This window comes from Anthonomus grandis, chromosome 7 (assembly GCF_022605725.1).
Source record: "Anthonomus grandis grandis chromosome 7, icAntGran1.3, whole genome shotgun sequence".
NCBI lineage: Eukaryota > Metazoa > Arthropoda > Insecta > Coleoptera > Curculionidae > Anthonomus > Anthonomus grandis.
Window position 1 is genome coordinate 30,778,059 of NC_065552.1, and position 16,312 is coordinate 30,794,370.

The following is a 16,312-nucleotide window of genomic DNA, read 5'->3' on the forward strand; positions in this document are numbered from 1 at the left end:
ACGGAAAGGCACCTACGGAAAGTAGGAATCTAAACATTCATTTGCTAAAAAATAAAAATGTTTAAGATGTATGTAAGAATGTGAAGTATTTATTACATATTTACGAGAAGTAAGTTGATCTTTGTTAATGACTTGACAAACTTTTTTTTTTAGTTTTTCGTGTAATAGGTGTAGTAATAAATGTAACATAGATTTACGATATATTTTAACATTAGTCTAAACAAATTGTATTTAATTATTTTCTAATATGTAGAACAGCTTTTGTTATAGGTTTACTTTAGGAATAGTTATTATGAAATATTATTTAATATATTTTAGATAGTTTATGTCTGAGTGTGCATGTTTGATCATTGAATGTATACATCGTATGATTGCGGTAATAAGGTTCCAGTGTATTGGTGTGAACTAGTTTTGGGTAGAACTAAGAGAGTGCTATTATTAAAAAGTCGGATATTGGACACTAACTTACGAACGCTGTAATAGAATGTAGTAAAATGTTCCTCAAAGTGTTTTTTTGTTAATTTCTTCCATGCGTAGAACTGGTTTCTAAATATCCCTTAAACTGGATATTACATGACGACCCTGCCAGTCGTATTGGAAGGATGAATAAGTTTTTTAATTAAAGCAACAAAAAATTACATATTTTTAAAAAAATGGGCACTAATCAATCTAAGGAAGAAATGATAGTGACGCAAGCTGGTAATAGTAGTGGCGTAACGGCCGATGTTCCTGTAGGAAAGCTGCGAATTTCTGTGAGTTAAGGTTTGGGCATAGCAGCCTCCTGCCTCATTTTGGTCATTGTGGTATGGGTTTTGGTGCGATAAGGCAAGAAGATGTTGGAAAAAAAAGATAAGGAGAGAAATCAGAGCCAGCCAAGAACTTCTGTAGGCTATGGAGTGAAGGAATGGGGCGGAATGGAATAAAAGTGTAGCAGTAAGTCGTTTAAATTCCGTTGTTATATTTTATCCTAATTATATGTTTGTGTAGGAAATTAGATAAATCACTATTGTTAAGGAATTTTTAGATTTAAAGGATATATTTAGTAAATTTTATGATAATATTAAAAAAGAGCCGAAAGATAGGCGAGGAAAGCCAGAGAGAATCAATAAGTTATTTTCAGATTTAGCAAAATTAGAACTTAAATTTAATGAGTTAGGAGAAAAATATTCTGAAACGAATGACTCAATAGAGGATAGTATAGGTTTTATCAGAAATATTTAAAAAAAATGGTAGGTTATTATTAATAAGTTGGGTAAAAGTAGTTAGGCCAGGTAGTACTACTAGTTCGGGTAGTAATACTTGAATGTCATTAGGAACTTCTTATCCGGTAGGTAATATTGTCGAGGAAAACATGTCAGGGAAATTTGATTTAAGGACAGCCGCGTCCCTCTTACCAAGTATGGATGGTACGGAAGACGTGACAAAAAAGTTGATTGAAGCTATTGACTTATATAACGATTTTCTAGATGACAGTGAGAAATCACATTCAATTAAGTATGTTTTGAAAGCAAAAGTGTCTACAAGTGTTAATTACGACTTAAAATGCAGTATAGAAGAATTAATCACAGATATGAAAAACAATTTGTTGACTAGAAAGGCACCAGCGGCAATTTCACGTCAACTACATTGACAGACTATTGAAGAATTTGCTAAAGTAGTAGAACAATTGTTGGTTGATTTGACGTTAGCGCAAGCGGATAACGATAATAGGGTAGTTTAAATTTTGCAACCAATAAATGAAAAATTGGCCATTAATTCATTTTGGTTTAAAAACCGACGAGTTGTAAACAATGATAAAGGCCAGAAATTATGAAAATTTAAAACACGCAATAATGGGCGCAAAAGAAGCTGAAAAAGGGAGATCACCACAAAATTTTATGTACCACGTACGAGGCAGAAATTTTAATAACCGTGGATTTAGGTCACGACCAAATTTTAACAATTTTAATAATCAGGCTAGAAGATTTATTAATAATTTTAATAATAACAATAATTTCCGTCAGTTCCATTACAGATAGAATAATTATCCGCATTCACATTTTATTATCCATAATAATAACAACAATAATAATTATCGTCACCAAAACACGAGGTTTCAAGGACAGTCGCGAGGACGCTGGATGACTTAGGGCTCAGCGGTAGTAAATCGGGGTCGAGGTACGACCATGCATAGAGGCTACTTTACTGAGGGAGCACAAATTGAGGAAATTTAGTGGAGATAGGTTTTTTCGAGTCTAAGAGTGAATGTGATGTAAATTTCGGTATGAATGGGATAAACTATGTATATGCAAGATGTGAAGGACGAATGTTTAAATTTTTGATTGATACAGGAGCCAGCATTAGTTGCATTTTTGCTGAATATATTAGAAATTGGAGTAGTGTTGATACATATAACAAAACAAAAATACAAGGCATTGCCGAGTCGACAATATCAGAAGATTCGGCAAATATTTTATTTTGCATTGGTAATAAAAATTTTTCGCATGATTTCAGTATTATTAAAATAATATGAATCGAATATTAGAGTTACCGTGCCCTTAGAATCAGAAACAGATGATTATATTATTATTCCACCTCGATGTGAAGTAATAAGGTATTGTTCTGTTAGTATGAATGAGGAATGTGTGAGGGTGTAATGATGGCCAGTGTTATTGCTGAACCAAAAGATAAAAAAGTTCCCACAAAAATTTTAAATATAAATGAGAGAGAGGCTAGGTTAAAAAAATTTCGACCAAAAACGGAGAGTCTTTTTAGCTACGACGTATGTGAGTTTCAGAAAAATAGTATAATGTGAGTCGAGTAGATAAAGTTTTGGATTTGATAAATACTAAAGAACTTAATAAGGAGGAAAAGTTATCAATTGAAAAAATTTGTGCAAAATACGCTGATGTGTTTCATTTGGATGGAGAGCCACTGAGTGTGACAAATATGTTTAGCCAAAAAATTCGAGTAAAAGATGGAGCAAGTCCAGTGTATGTGAAACCATATAGAATACCGCATGCGCAAAAGAAAGTTATGAACGAACAAATTAAGCAAATGTTGCAAAATGACAATATAGAAGAAACTCGCTCAGAATGGTCTTCACCAATATTAATGGTACCCAAAAAAGTAGACAACAACGGTGTAAAAAAATTAGGAGTTGTATTAGATTTCAGGTTGTTGAATAGGCAAACTAGGGATGATGAAAAGTTTCCTTTGCCTAATATTACAGAAATTCTGGACTCTTTATCAGGCACTAATTATTTAAGCCATTTAGATTTAGCCCAAGGATATAATCAAGTAGAACTTGATCCTGAAATTAGGCCATACACAGCATTTACAACAGATAAGTTCCATGCGTAGAACTGGTTACTAAAATATCCCTTAAACTGGATATTACTATCGTACTAATTATGACTTGATTATCTTGACCTCTAAAACTAGCAGACTGGGTAAGCAACACTCTAAAATTGACTCCTTTGGTTCGTTACATACATTTCTGAGGCAGACATTGGACAACACCCATATATTCTTATTGTTTTAAGTTTGGCTTATTTGATTTATGATTTAAATAAATAATATTGCACTGTTATTTTTAAGATATTTGATTGTTAAGTTTACATATTTTGTAATTCCAATAAAGAAAGTTAGCAAACGCAGATCTTCTTTCGATTCTTCGATGATCATCATTAACCTAGGTAGCTTCCCAGCATTTTAAATGAGCAAAAAGAATAAGTTTATGATCCAAATATACCTCACCTAATTCACTCATTATCCTAGTTATTAAATATCAAAAGTATTATTATATATTTGGCATGTTGTTTTAATAAAACTGAAATACATTAACTCTATTTCGCTACAGCATTAAATTGTTACTCGAATATGAATAAAAGTAATTAAATATTCAATGTAAATAAATTTTTAAATTACTATCTACCTATCATTTACTCTTAATATTTTATTAGTCGAAGCATACTAATTTAAATTGTTCGCTTACCATGCAGTTGAGCGCATGTTCTGTCCGCCTCTTCCACAATAACAAACTTTAACTTCGAAAGTTTTCGAGGCGCGCTTTCAACAGTTTGTTCCAGACTCTTCATCTAGAAAAACGCGCTGGTGAGTCCAACACAAAGTTTTGTATTTAGTTTTTACTTTAAATGTGGGTAGATTATCTTAGTTTTATTAGGAATTTAATTAGAAAAATATTTCTTGAGGCTTAGTAAGCTTTTCCTTAATTTTTAGCCATATTTTTTAAGATATACAGGGGTCTTTGGAATAGGCTTAACTCATTGTTTTAATTCCTTATATGAATTTTTTTTTTTGGTCTTATGTCGAGTACATTTAGCCACAAGTTTTAGGCGAAACAACGATATTCATGTTGTATGATGGCAAAGCCACTTATAGACCTGTGTCTCAAACAAATTAGAAAAACCCATTGCTTTATTACTTATTATTGCTTGATTATCCAAAAAGTTATAGCTAACTCTCTATAATATAAATATCTGCTTATATCAATTATTTTTATATCTGCGCTTATAATGCTCATTTACTTTATTTATTTTTATATATCTCTTACCTAATAGGAAAGAATAGGAGATGTTTTGAACATTTTAGACAGGGTGACTCAGATAGCTAGGAAAATAACACCAGGAAAAATATAGGGAGTGTTTTTAACTATCTTATATTTTACATCATATGTCTAATTTTATCTAGCTAAACTAGCATAGTATACAGTTATAATTTTACTATTTATTACTGCAAGTCAAGTTTTTATGTGAATTATATTTTATTTTTACATAGCTTTAAAAATTTTTAAAAAATTGCTTATACTTTTTTATTTGTGGTAATTTCTACCATAAGTAGAAGTGAGGATAGTTTTCCAAGTTCCATGTTTAAAAATTAAATGGCTTGAAAATTGTTTTTACAAGCAAAAGTCTATGATTCAGATCATCAATTGACTGATTATCACAATCGCAAATATCTGTGTCTTTCATGTTTATTTTATATAGGTATTGATTAAAATTACCGTGTCCTACCGAAAATCTTGGAAAGTTATGGCTAAAGACTAAAGTGTTTTTGTCAGCCTTTTTTTAATTAAAGTATAGGTATTTTTTGTGTTTGATACATATTCTAAAAATATGTTTTTTCAGCATTCAAATGCTTTTAAGTAAATAAAAGGAAATAAGTCCCTGTAGTGTACTTTAGGTATAAAGTTGTTGCAAGAAATGGCTTTCTTTGCTTCCTTATCTACTTACTCATTACCCAATAATCCTGAGTGAACTTTTATCCAAACAAAGATAATTTTTTTGTTATACCAAAACAGCTCTAATTTTGAAAATAATTGGATGGTTTAAGTTGTGTCCATTACCTAGAGTTTGTATGACTGATGTAGAGTCCGACAGAATTAAAATATTAAAGGAAGTATTGGCATTGTTTACATGTTCTAAAGCTATATGGAATTTTTATATTTCTGATTAAATTTAAGCAATTCTTAAGTTACATATCATTTACTTAAAATAATTTATTTTTAAACTATAGAATTTGCATTAAAACACTTATTTGCCTTTAATTTTGATAACCTCTTTAAAAAATAATGAAAACTTGGGTTTGGTTATTTTTCGAAAAATGAAGATTCTGTAGGAAAAAGTTTATATAGTAAAACTTTCAAGGTTAAATTAAATTAAAATGTAATAAAAAAATTGCTTTAGTTAAAAATTATTTTTTTCTTAATTTTGAACAATAGCTTCATGTATTTTGTTAAAATGCCACTAAAACAAAAATTATAAAATGTAAGTCAAACTTGAAAACTTACTTATTCTGATTAATATATCAAAAACATTTACATTTCATTAATAACTTTATTAAAATGTAATAAAGCAGAAAAAAAGACATAAATATAATAAAATTAGACATAAATATAATAAAAATACCCTGCATGGTAGATCTTTGTTTTAGGAATTCTCACTCCTAATCGATGTGTATATATAATATCAGATAGGATAAAATATATTGCATTAACGCTAAATTGTGAAGTTCAAAAATAAACATAATATCACTTTACTTATACGCGTTTATTTTTAAATTGCTATTTCTATATGCTAGCTGAGCAGTTTTTACGTAAAATTGCGTATTATCGTTTTAAATATATTATATTTTTTGGCAGAGGAACCTGCATATCGATATTTATTTCAAATTTGTCTTTAAGCTGTGAAATATATACCGAGTGGCGCATCGAAAACGAAAGAGAGCCAATTACGGGCAGTCCATTAACTTTTAAAAAAAAACGCGCGGATCCGTCGATTTTATTTTCGAGGGGGACACTTAATAATCACAAAATCAGTTTCCCACCTACAACCCCCTAAGCGGGGGTGGCACTACCCCTAAAATCTTAAATGGGAAGGGAGGTCGAGTGATACCTCATTGGAAAGGTCTTTTAATTCTCTCTACAAGGGTTTTCGCATTTAAACCTTAAAAGGTAATTTTCAATATTTTTACTTTATCATAGACTACTAAAGGTACTTTTAAGAAAAACAATGCCAGGCAGTAGGACAAAACCATCAAGTATTATGAAATTATGAGACAAAAAATGAGATAGCTCTATCATATTATAGAATATTTTGACTTTAAGTCTAGTCATTCAAAAAATTATCGCAAAATTAGATTTAAAAAGAATTTGCTTAAGTGTTAGCTTATAATAAATGTTCAAAATGGCCACCTCCATTCTTCATACAATAAAAAAGATTTTGCTCAAAGCGTTGTCGCACGTTCTGCAATACTTCAGACGTGATTTGAAAACACTCATTTACAATTCTGCCTTGTAAATCTTCTAACGAAGTGGGTTCACTCTCATAAACTTTGCTTTTTAAGTGACCCCAAAGAAAAAAGTCTAGAGGTGATAAATCCGGCGATCGTGGAGGCCATTTAATAGCACCTCTTCTTCCAATTCATTGTCCTGGAAACGTCCGATCCAAATATTCTCGTACGAATAACGTATAATGTGGTGGGGCACCATCCTGCTGAAACATCAATCTATCCTCATCGTATCTGTCATTTTGAGTTTCAATTGTAGCTGTTAATGCTGGATCAATGGCCTGTTGTAATAGCTCTAAGTACATTTCACCTGTCAGATTTCCAGGTAAAAAAAAATGGTTAAAACTAAATTATCACCAAAGATAACAGCCCAGACATTTAACTTTTGTGGGTATTGGGTGTGTACCTCACGATACACTCTAGGATTATTATCGGACCAATATCGGCAGCTATGATGATTGACCAAGCCATTCAGGAAAAAAAAGCTTTCATCAGAGAAACACGTATTAAACAAAAAATTTGGGGCATTAATAATTCGTTCACTCATAATTTCACTAAATTGTGATCGCCGATCGAAATCATCTTCATTCAGCTCTTGCACAAGATGTATTTTGTACGGATGAAACTTATGAGCTTTTAAAGTTCTTTGGATACTATGTCGACTAATACCTGTGACAGTTTCCAATTGACGGGTACTTAATGTAGGATCTAGTTTAATATGCCCTAGTACAGCCACTTCCATACCTTCATTCCTTACGGGATTTTCAATATTGCGTTTGCGATTCGCCACTGATCCAGTTTCTCGAAATTTGGAAACAAGCTCCGATACATACTTTCGCTGCACCTTGCTGTTTTCATGTCGCTCATTAAATAATTTCGCCGTTCTATTAGCACATTGATTATTTCCAAAAAATAATTCAATTATTTCAACTCTTTCTGCCGTTGTATGCACCATTTTTATTTTAAAAAATAGATATTACCTAAAAAAGACAAAGTCCCGCACTATAAATCACCTTTTTAACAGCGTACTACATTTAGAATAAATTGAGAATAATTCAATTTTTAGTTTTGGTCAACAAGAAAATTTTACAAATATTTGTAAAAATTTTTGGCTGACCCGTTCTCTAGTTCATCCATATTATTCTAATGATATTTATTACCTGTCGTTAATAAATTAATATTAATACTTACGTGGTCTGTGATTGAGATAGTGAACTAAAGTAAATTCTTTTTAAATGTATTTTTGCGATAATTTTTTAAATGTCTAGACTTAAGGTCAAAATATTCTGTAATATGATAGAGCTATCTCATTTTTTGTCTCATAATTTCATACTTGATGGTTTTGTCCTACTGCCTGGCATTGTTTTTCTTAAAAGTACCTTTAATAGTCTATGATAAAGTAAAAATATTGAAAATTACCTTTTAAGGTTTAAATGCGAAAATTTTAAAAAGTACTTACTTAAATTGCGTCAAGCCAAGTACCCTTGTAAAGAGAATTAAAAGACCTTTCCAATGAGGTATCACTCGACCCCCCTTTCCATTTAAGATTTTAGGGGTAGTGCCACCCCCGCTTAGGGGGTTGTAGGTGGGAAAGTAATTTTGTAATTATTAAGTGTCCCCCTCGAAAATAAAATCGACGGGTCCTAGCGTTTTTTTAAAAAGTTAATGGACTGCCCGTAATTGGCTCTGTTTCGTGTTCGATGCGCCATCGCGCCACCCGGTATGTTTTATTTAATTGGGCACCCACAGAAAGTAGGAAGCTAAACATTCATTTGCTAAAAAATAAACATGTTTAAAATATATGTTAACAAAAATGTTTAGTATTTATTACATATTTACCAGTAGTAAGTTAATCTTTGTTAATGACTTGACTAATTTTTTTCTTTGATTCCATAATTCGGTCATTTTTAAGATGTCGAGCCTATACTCCCTTTGTGTCTTGGAAAAAAATTTGGAAAAAAACTATGGAGGACAAATTTGTTTTAATAGATATACATTTTTATGCCTCTTAAAATATACCGAAAAGAAAACCCAGAATATGTCTTATGGTTGGCACGTTCGATGTAATGCTCAAATCATAAAACTGTAAAATTATATTGTGTGAACAACATTTCATAGTATACGGATTGAAAATTTTCACAATAAATTTTGCAAATTTTTGCTATAAATTCAAATGTTTTTAACAAGGAATTTCGTATGTAATTAGAAGTTGGCTTGTTGGTCTTTAATCCTTAGAGATAAGCAGAAATCAGTTTATAATTTTTTTTTATATTATTAAATTGCACTATACCGGGTGGTGCATCGCCAGGCGGAACATAGGAAATCCCATTTCTATACATAGTATATAGTAACAAACTTAAAACAAGAAAAGTTGGAAATTTAAGCCGGTAAATACACTAAATATGAAAAAATCAATCATAGATAAAAATAATTATCCTTGTTGTCCAAAATAATTAAACAGGGTCTAGTTTAGTTCTATCATGCTTCCCAAATTGCAATATTTCTGATTATTTAGTATATACTAATTTGTGGCTTTTATTAACATTTTACAATTAGTTTATATTTAATTGGGATTTTATGAATAGAAAGTATTTTATGAATTGAGATTCTATTCATTTAAAATAGCGAATAAAATATCCAATATAGTTATCCAATATCATTAACAAGTTCTAATTATATTATATAAGCATGTCCATAATAACTAATGTAATGCTTCAAAAAACATTATTTTGCTAAATAAATTTAAAAAATCATAATTAAAATGTGTTTAATTTATACATTTATTACGTATATAGGGTGTTTCAAAATAAAATGTTATTTCTTGAGAGGGTGAATTTTTAGATGATTAAAAAAAAATTAATTAACTTATATCCTTGGTCTCTTAATTTTTGAGCTACAGATTGTTTTATTAATATTTTTTTCTCCGTTTTAATTTTTTAATTTTATTATGTTTTTATTATAGAAAAAATTTATTCAGTGGTGTCTAAAAGAGAGGAGATAATAATATTTGTAGATCGGTTGTAAAAAAGGATAAGAAACCAAGTTTATTCTACAATGAATGGAATTAGTACAAAAAAATTTTAATTTTATATTTTATATTTTTCTGTGTTATTAGTTTGACAAATTAAAATTATTAAAAATGACGAAAGAAAATTCATTGACAAACAGACAAACCCACACCTAAACGTATGCTAAGGTAATAAGAAAAATAAATTTACGGTTGAGTCATTATCAAACTTTTAAAAAGTGCCTGTTAACGTGTGCCGTTACCGTGAAATAAATACTTTGTACGGAAGCTGTCTAGTTTTTGACAATGCTTATATAGGGTCTACCAATAAGAACGATATAAGTTTAAATTGCTAAAAAATAAAAACGAATTGGTTAATTTCTATGATTGATGTTTCATGTTGTAGTTTATTATGTAACATTATATTTTAAACAAAATATCATTAAGATGTCCACCTCGGCTACGGCGGCAGACGTTTAGACGATGAACCCAATTTTCAATCACATTTTCTAACAAGTTGGGCTGAATTTCGCGAATAACCCTAGTTGTGTTAACTTTCAACTCATTGATGGTTTGAGGATTGTTAGAATACACCTTCGACTTCACATATCCCCAAAGAAAAAAGTCCAGGGGAGTAAGATCACAGGACCTTGGTGGCCAGTTGATATTGCCATGTCGCGAAATTATTCGATCTTCAAAACGCTCTCTTAATAAATTAATTGTGGCTCGGGCGGTGTGTGATGTTGCTCCATCCTGTTGAAACCAATTCTGTTCGAAGTCTCCACCATCAATTGCAGGCCAAAGAAAGTTTGTTATCATGTCGCGGTAGCGCTCTCCGTTGACTGTCACAGTACGCCCCCCTGCAACCTCAAAAAAGTATGGACCGATAATTCCACCGATATGCAAACCACACCACACAGTCACTTTTAACGGGTGTAATGGCACCTGTACTAATTTCTGGGGATTGTTCTGACACCAGAAGCGGCAATTTTGCCTATTGACAATGCCACTAAGACAAAAATGGGCTTCATCGGCGCAAAATAGACACATTGTTATTCGCGTCAACACTTTCTTTTGCAGCGGCGATATTTTCAGCGGTCGTTGCACTTTTTTGTCGCGTTAGTGGCTTATTATCCAGAAGAGTGTACTCCCGTTCAAACTTATTAATTGTGCGCCTTATTGCGAGCTCAGAAGGCCGTCCACGATGGCTAAAATCTTCTCTAATAGCACGATAACAGACTCTAACCGATTGCGCATTTTCGTAATACGTTGCTCTTGACTTAAACGATTCATGATGAAATGTCAAAGTATACTTAACACAACTGACGCTTGATCCGCGTTTTGACACATACCATTTTGCGTACATGGCCCACTAAACTTCTATCACTTCTATTGGTAGATCCATTATTTGACTCCACAAGCGGTCTATAGGAGTTTTAGCATGTCCAGTTAAGATTATTTTTTAAGTATAATTCTCGGAGGGCTAATTTTCCCTATCTTTACCAGCTTATCTCTGATGTGGATTGGACTTTTATATACACCCAGTCAGATGTTAATGAGGCAGTTAAAACCTTTTATGATAAAATCCATGAAATTTTTCATCTAGCTGTTCCTCGTTTTCGACCCTCTAATAGTAAATACTCATATCCTGTGTGGTACACTCATGAAATTAGGAAATTATTAAAATTAAAGTCTAGGCTACATAGGAGATGGCTTCATACACGGTGCTCTGCTGCTTATGAGGATTTTAGAGCTGCTAGGAGGGTAGTAAAAACAAAAATGGATCTTGCTTATCACGAGTATATATCCAGGACTGAGTCAGCTATTCGGAGTGATCCAAAGCAATTCTGGAGGTTCATTCACCTTAAACGAAACAACTCTCGTATTCCAGATTCTATAAGCTATAAAGATACCACTGTTGTGGGTCCTAAAAGTATTGTAAATACTTTTTCTGATTTTTTCAGGAGTGTTTATGTTGAGTCCTCTATTGCTCAGCCCAAAGAATCTGATACGTATGGTTCAGACAACATTTTGGTCCAATCTTTTGTTGAGGCAGATGTAAGAAAAGCTTTACAGAAGTTAAAAAACAAAGAAACTGCGGGTCCTGACCAAATACCTTCATTTCTTTTGCGTGACTGTGCATCGGCCCTGGCTGTACCACTCTTACAAATCTTCAACTTATCACTCAAGACCAATAGATTTCCAGAAGAGTGGAAAAAGGCTAAAATATGTCCAGTGTTTAAGAGTGGCGACCATGGCAGAATAGAGAACTATAGACCGGTGTCAATTCTCTCTAATTTTTCGAAGGCCCTTGAGATATGTGTGCATGATAAATTGTCTCCTCAAATTAAGCACATAATTACAGAAAAGCAGCATGGTTTCTTTCAAAAAAGATCTACTGTCACAAATATGGCTTGTTTTTTGGAAACAGCATATCTAGCTATAAATCAGAAAAGCCAGTTGGATGTGCTGTACACAGACTTCTCGAAGGCTTTTGATCGGCTGGATCACGGTTTGCTGGCACGGAAGCTGGCTTTGGCTGGATTTCATCCTTGTCTGGTGGAGTTCTTCATCTCATATTTGACTGGCAGGCTTCAGTATGTCAAATTTAATGGTTTTGGGTCTGAGTATTACATGCTTCGAGTGGTGCGCCCCAAGGCAGTAACCTCGCCCCAATGCTGTTCGATCTATTTATTAATGATTTAGTTGATTGTATGGCGAGTTTCTGTCTTTTATTCGCTAATGATCTGAAGTTGTTTCGTATCATTCGTACTATGCTGGACTGCCTGAAGCTACAAGAGGACATGAATAGGGTCTTTGAATGGTGTGAAAGAAATAAACTACCCCTAAACTGTGACAAATGTAAAAAAATGACAATTTCTATTCTTCATAAAGAGATTTTATATCCATATATATTTAGTGGTTCTCAGTTGCTAGACTGTTCTTCAGTGAAGGATTTGGGCATTGAAGTAGATAAGAAGGTCATCACACGTCACTAGTTCAGCCTTAAAATCCCTCGGGTTTATAGTAAGGTCCACTTCTCAATTTAAGAATATATCCAGCTTGACTGTATTGTACAATTCATTAGTAAAGTCTAAATTAATGTATGGCTCTATGTTGTGGTTCCTCATCTATGATGTTCATGTTAACAGACTGGAGTAAGTACAGCGCAGATTCTTAAAGTTACTTTCTTTTAAGTTGGATGGAGTATATCCAGTAAGAGGTGTGGAACAGGAGTACCTGCTGAATAGATTCAACTATTTGTCACTAAAGCAAAATACTATTCTCTCTAGTCAGATATTTTTATATAAACTTTGCAATAATAAAATTGATTGTTCTGAGCTCTTAGAGAGGCTACCTCTATTTGTTCCTCCTGCCAATACAAGGAGGCACCATATATTTTATCCCTCTCTTAACTTAACAAATCTGTCCAGCAAAGCTCCACTGTGTCGTGTTTGTACCTGGTATAATCAGATGAATGCTATAGATGTCGACATCTTTAGCAGCACTGAAATTTTTTTAAAAAAAGGATGTGTTCCTCTCTTAATTTGAATGATACCTGATTATTTTTCTGTGATTGTTATCATTTGGTTAGTGTGTCTTATATTCTTACAATTATGCTATTGTTTTAAATTTTGTTATCACTCTATATTGGATCTTATATTTTTTTTGTGCTACTTATTTAAGGTGCTTATAACTTGTACTGTTTTAATTTTAATTATTTCGATTGTCTTGTAATTGGGAATTTTCCTGTTGGACAATAAACTATTTGAATTTGAATTTGAATTATTAAAATTAAAAAGAAAATTCTAAATAAATCCCCTTAAAAAAAGACGCAGCATAAAAAAAACAATTTGCTTTTACCTGCATTGAAACTACTTAGAACAAACATATTTTTTAGAGGTTGTTACAAGTTTTATTAGTGCTTCTTTAAAAATTTATAGTGAGAAAGGAAAATATGCTCTAAAAAGTGGACTTGGCGTTAATTATCAGGATTTTCCTTAACATAATTTGAAAAAAACATTTCATTGCCTTGCAGTTAATATAAAGTAATGCTTTTTGGTAAGTGTAGCTTTAAAAAAAAATGAGATTTGGAAAAAAAAATTTAATCGCAATAATCTCAAAATGGATAACGAATTAAAAGGACGTTTATAAAACCAAAGTTATTCATTTTGGTCAAATAAATTTTAAATATTGCGGGATAAACTTGGATCACCCTGTATAAAGCAACCTTTATATTTTCAGCAATATTTTTTTAAAAACCTACATATAAGAGGTAAATTTACACATTTATCCATTTAAATCCATCCAATAAAAGTATGATAAAAAATCGGCTCTGTCCATCTGTATGGAACTAATCGAGAGCGAATACCTACGATATATTTTTCGGCGGTTTTTCGAAATCAGAATCCCGATATTTTATATTATATAGGTGATACGTCTCCTGGGGGTAATGGGATACAGAGATTATATTTTATTGAAACGTTCAAATGGATTCGATTTATGACTTTGTGTAACAATTTAACATGATCAGATTCAATACCTTACACATTTCTAATTTTAATTTTTAAAATATTATACAAAATTTATTAGTATTATTAATTTATGTTTAATCTAAATGTCATAATTATAAAGAATATTACTTGCAACCAAATACAGTGTGCCAGCGATAAAAGGAACAAATTTATTTAAAAGTCAGGTAATTTTTCTTCTTTTATTTTTTTGGTTACATTGATTATTAGTAGTATCACTTGCGCGTTTTTTAAGATAAAAAATTCTTTACAGGATGCCTCAGATAGAAACTATGGCGTCAACATTTATTTTTTTTTAAATGAACTACCCTGTATATTATGGAGATTTACAATTCTATGATATATTCCGAATACTTTTTGTATAGCAAACCATATGCCTAAAGTCAATGGTTTGTTAAATATGACGTAACAAATTAACGAAACATGTGAAATTAAAAAAAAAATTAATTCTAGATTGATTTATTGCAACTAATGTCTAATTTGTTTTCATCATTTGATTCAATGCGCCCTTTGTACTGAAAATTTTGGTTATAGGATGTCCCAAGTAGAAACTGTAAAGCCAACTTAATTCTTTTATGTGATTTCTAGAAAGTAAGTATGCCTTATTATATTCAAACAGTTTCCAATTTTAGAATCTATTTGATAACGGTTTATTATGCATTTGTGAGTATAATTGTCATATTCATCATTGCACGCATAATTTTTTTATAAAATGCATTTATCTGAGAAAGAATGAATTGAAATACTCATTGGTTTTGGAGACCGGCTACTTGGACCTAATAACCAGATATGCTTTCAACACTTTGCCATCTTAATTCTTGATCACAACTTTTCTTAACAGATGGATTGGACGAAGATGACCGATTGAGTGGCCACCAAACTCACCGGATATAACCCTATTAGATTTTCTCTTATGAGGCTATTATAGGCATTATAAATAACGTTGATGATTTAAAGCAAAAAATTCGACAAGAAATTAGACTAATCGATCCGCAAGTGATGATGAAAATGTGCAATTGGAAGTTATTTACCGAGCTCAAATATCCCAAATAAATGATACACAAATGTAGCTTTCATGTTTATTATTAATGTTTATCTAGTAAATTAAATCAAATAATAAATAAATTCTACAAAAAGAAGAAAAAGACGCACTTTGTCATATTATGATTTATTACAAAACATTATGATCCTTAACCTAAGTTTTTCATTAAAAAAAATCTTAATTGTCTAAAATTATTAATAAAAACAATAATTAATTTTTGTGGTGGCTAGTGTCAGTTTCTTGAAAATGGAATGCTGTCAAAGTATTGCTGAGCCTCGGGTTCGCAAAATTTTTTAAGATCTTGTAAATCTTTCCACTTTGCATGACTCAATGGTAATGGACCTAAAATTTTAAATTCCCTATAATAGTAAAACTATTTAAAAATTTATCATACACTAAACTCACCATCAAATAACAAATCGGGAAGATTAAATTCTCTAGCTTTAAGCAGTTTATTAGGTCGAAATTTTCTGTTTGTTATGGGGCTTGATTCCTACATCCCATTGTAGCTGTTTCTGGGTATGTTCTCTCACAATCTTCAGTTCTCTTATCGGTCTTGTTGAAAAAGGATATTTTCTTCTATATCTGGGCTTCAAAAAGGACGTCCAGTTTTTACATCATACGTAATCATAGTGATCATACCAGTCTGTGGGTAATTCTGCACGTATTTTTTGGTTAATGAGACCAAAATCTTTGTCACATTCCATGTAACTATGGCCTCTGATTGGGAGTGTTATTTTAACTGAATCTAGTTTCTTTTCAGTATGTACTATGTAATGAAGAGCACGAATTAAAGTGTAATTTTTATTTTGGCCTCTACACGAGTCACAAAAAATCTCCAAATGTTGAACATATTCACCAAGAAAGTTAAATAAAAAATGATGGAGTAGAGAGCTAACGGAGTCACTACCTTTATTTCCAGTAATTTCTGGAGTCATGTAA

At 31.6% G+C, this 16,312-nt stretch overlaps 1 protein-coding gene across 1 annotated transcript in view; it reads left to right on the top strand.

Moving 5' to 3' along the window:
• Positions 1 to 4,044: 4,044 nt before the first annotated feature.
• The window catches only part of LOC126738814 (uncharacterized), a 61,413-nt gene continuing 49,145 nt past the window's right edge, over positions 4,045 to 16,312 (top strand). The window contains exon 1 of the mRNA XM_050444256.1: positions 4,045 to 4,095. The gene's annotated coding sequence lies outside the window, so the exon portion shown is untranslated. The remainder of the gene's footprint in view (positions 4,096 to 16,312) is intronic.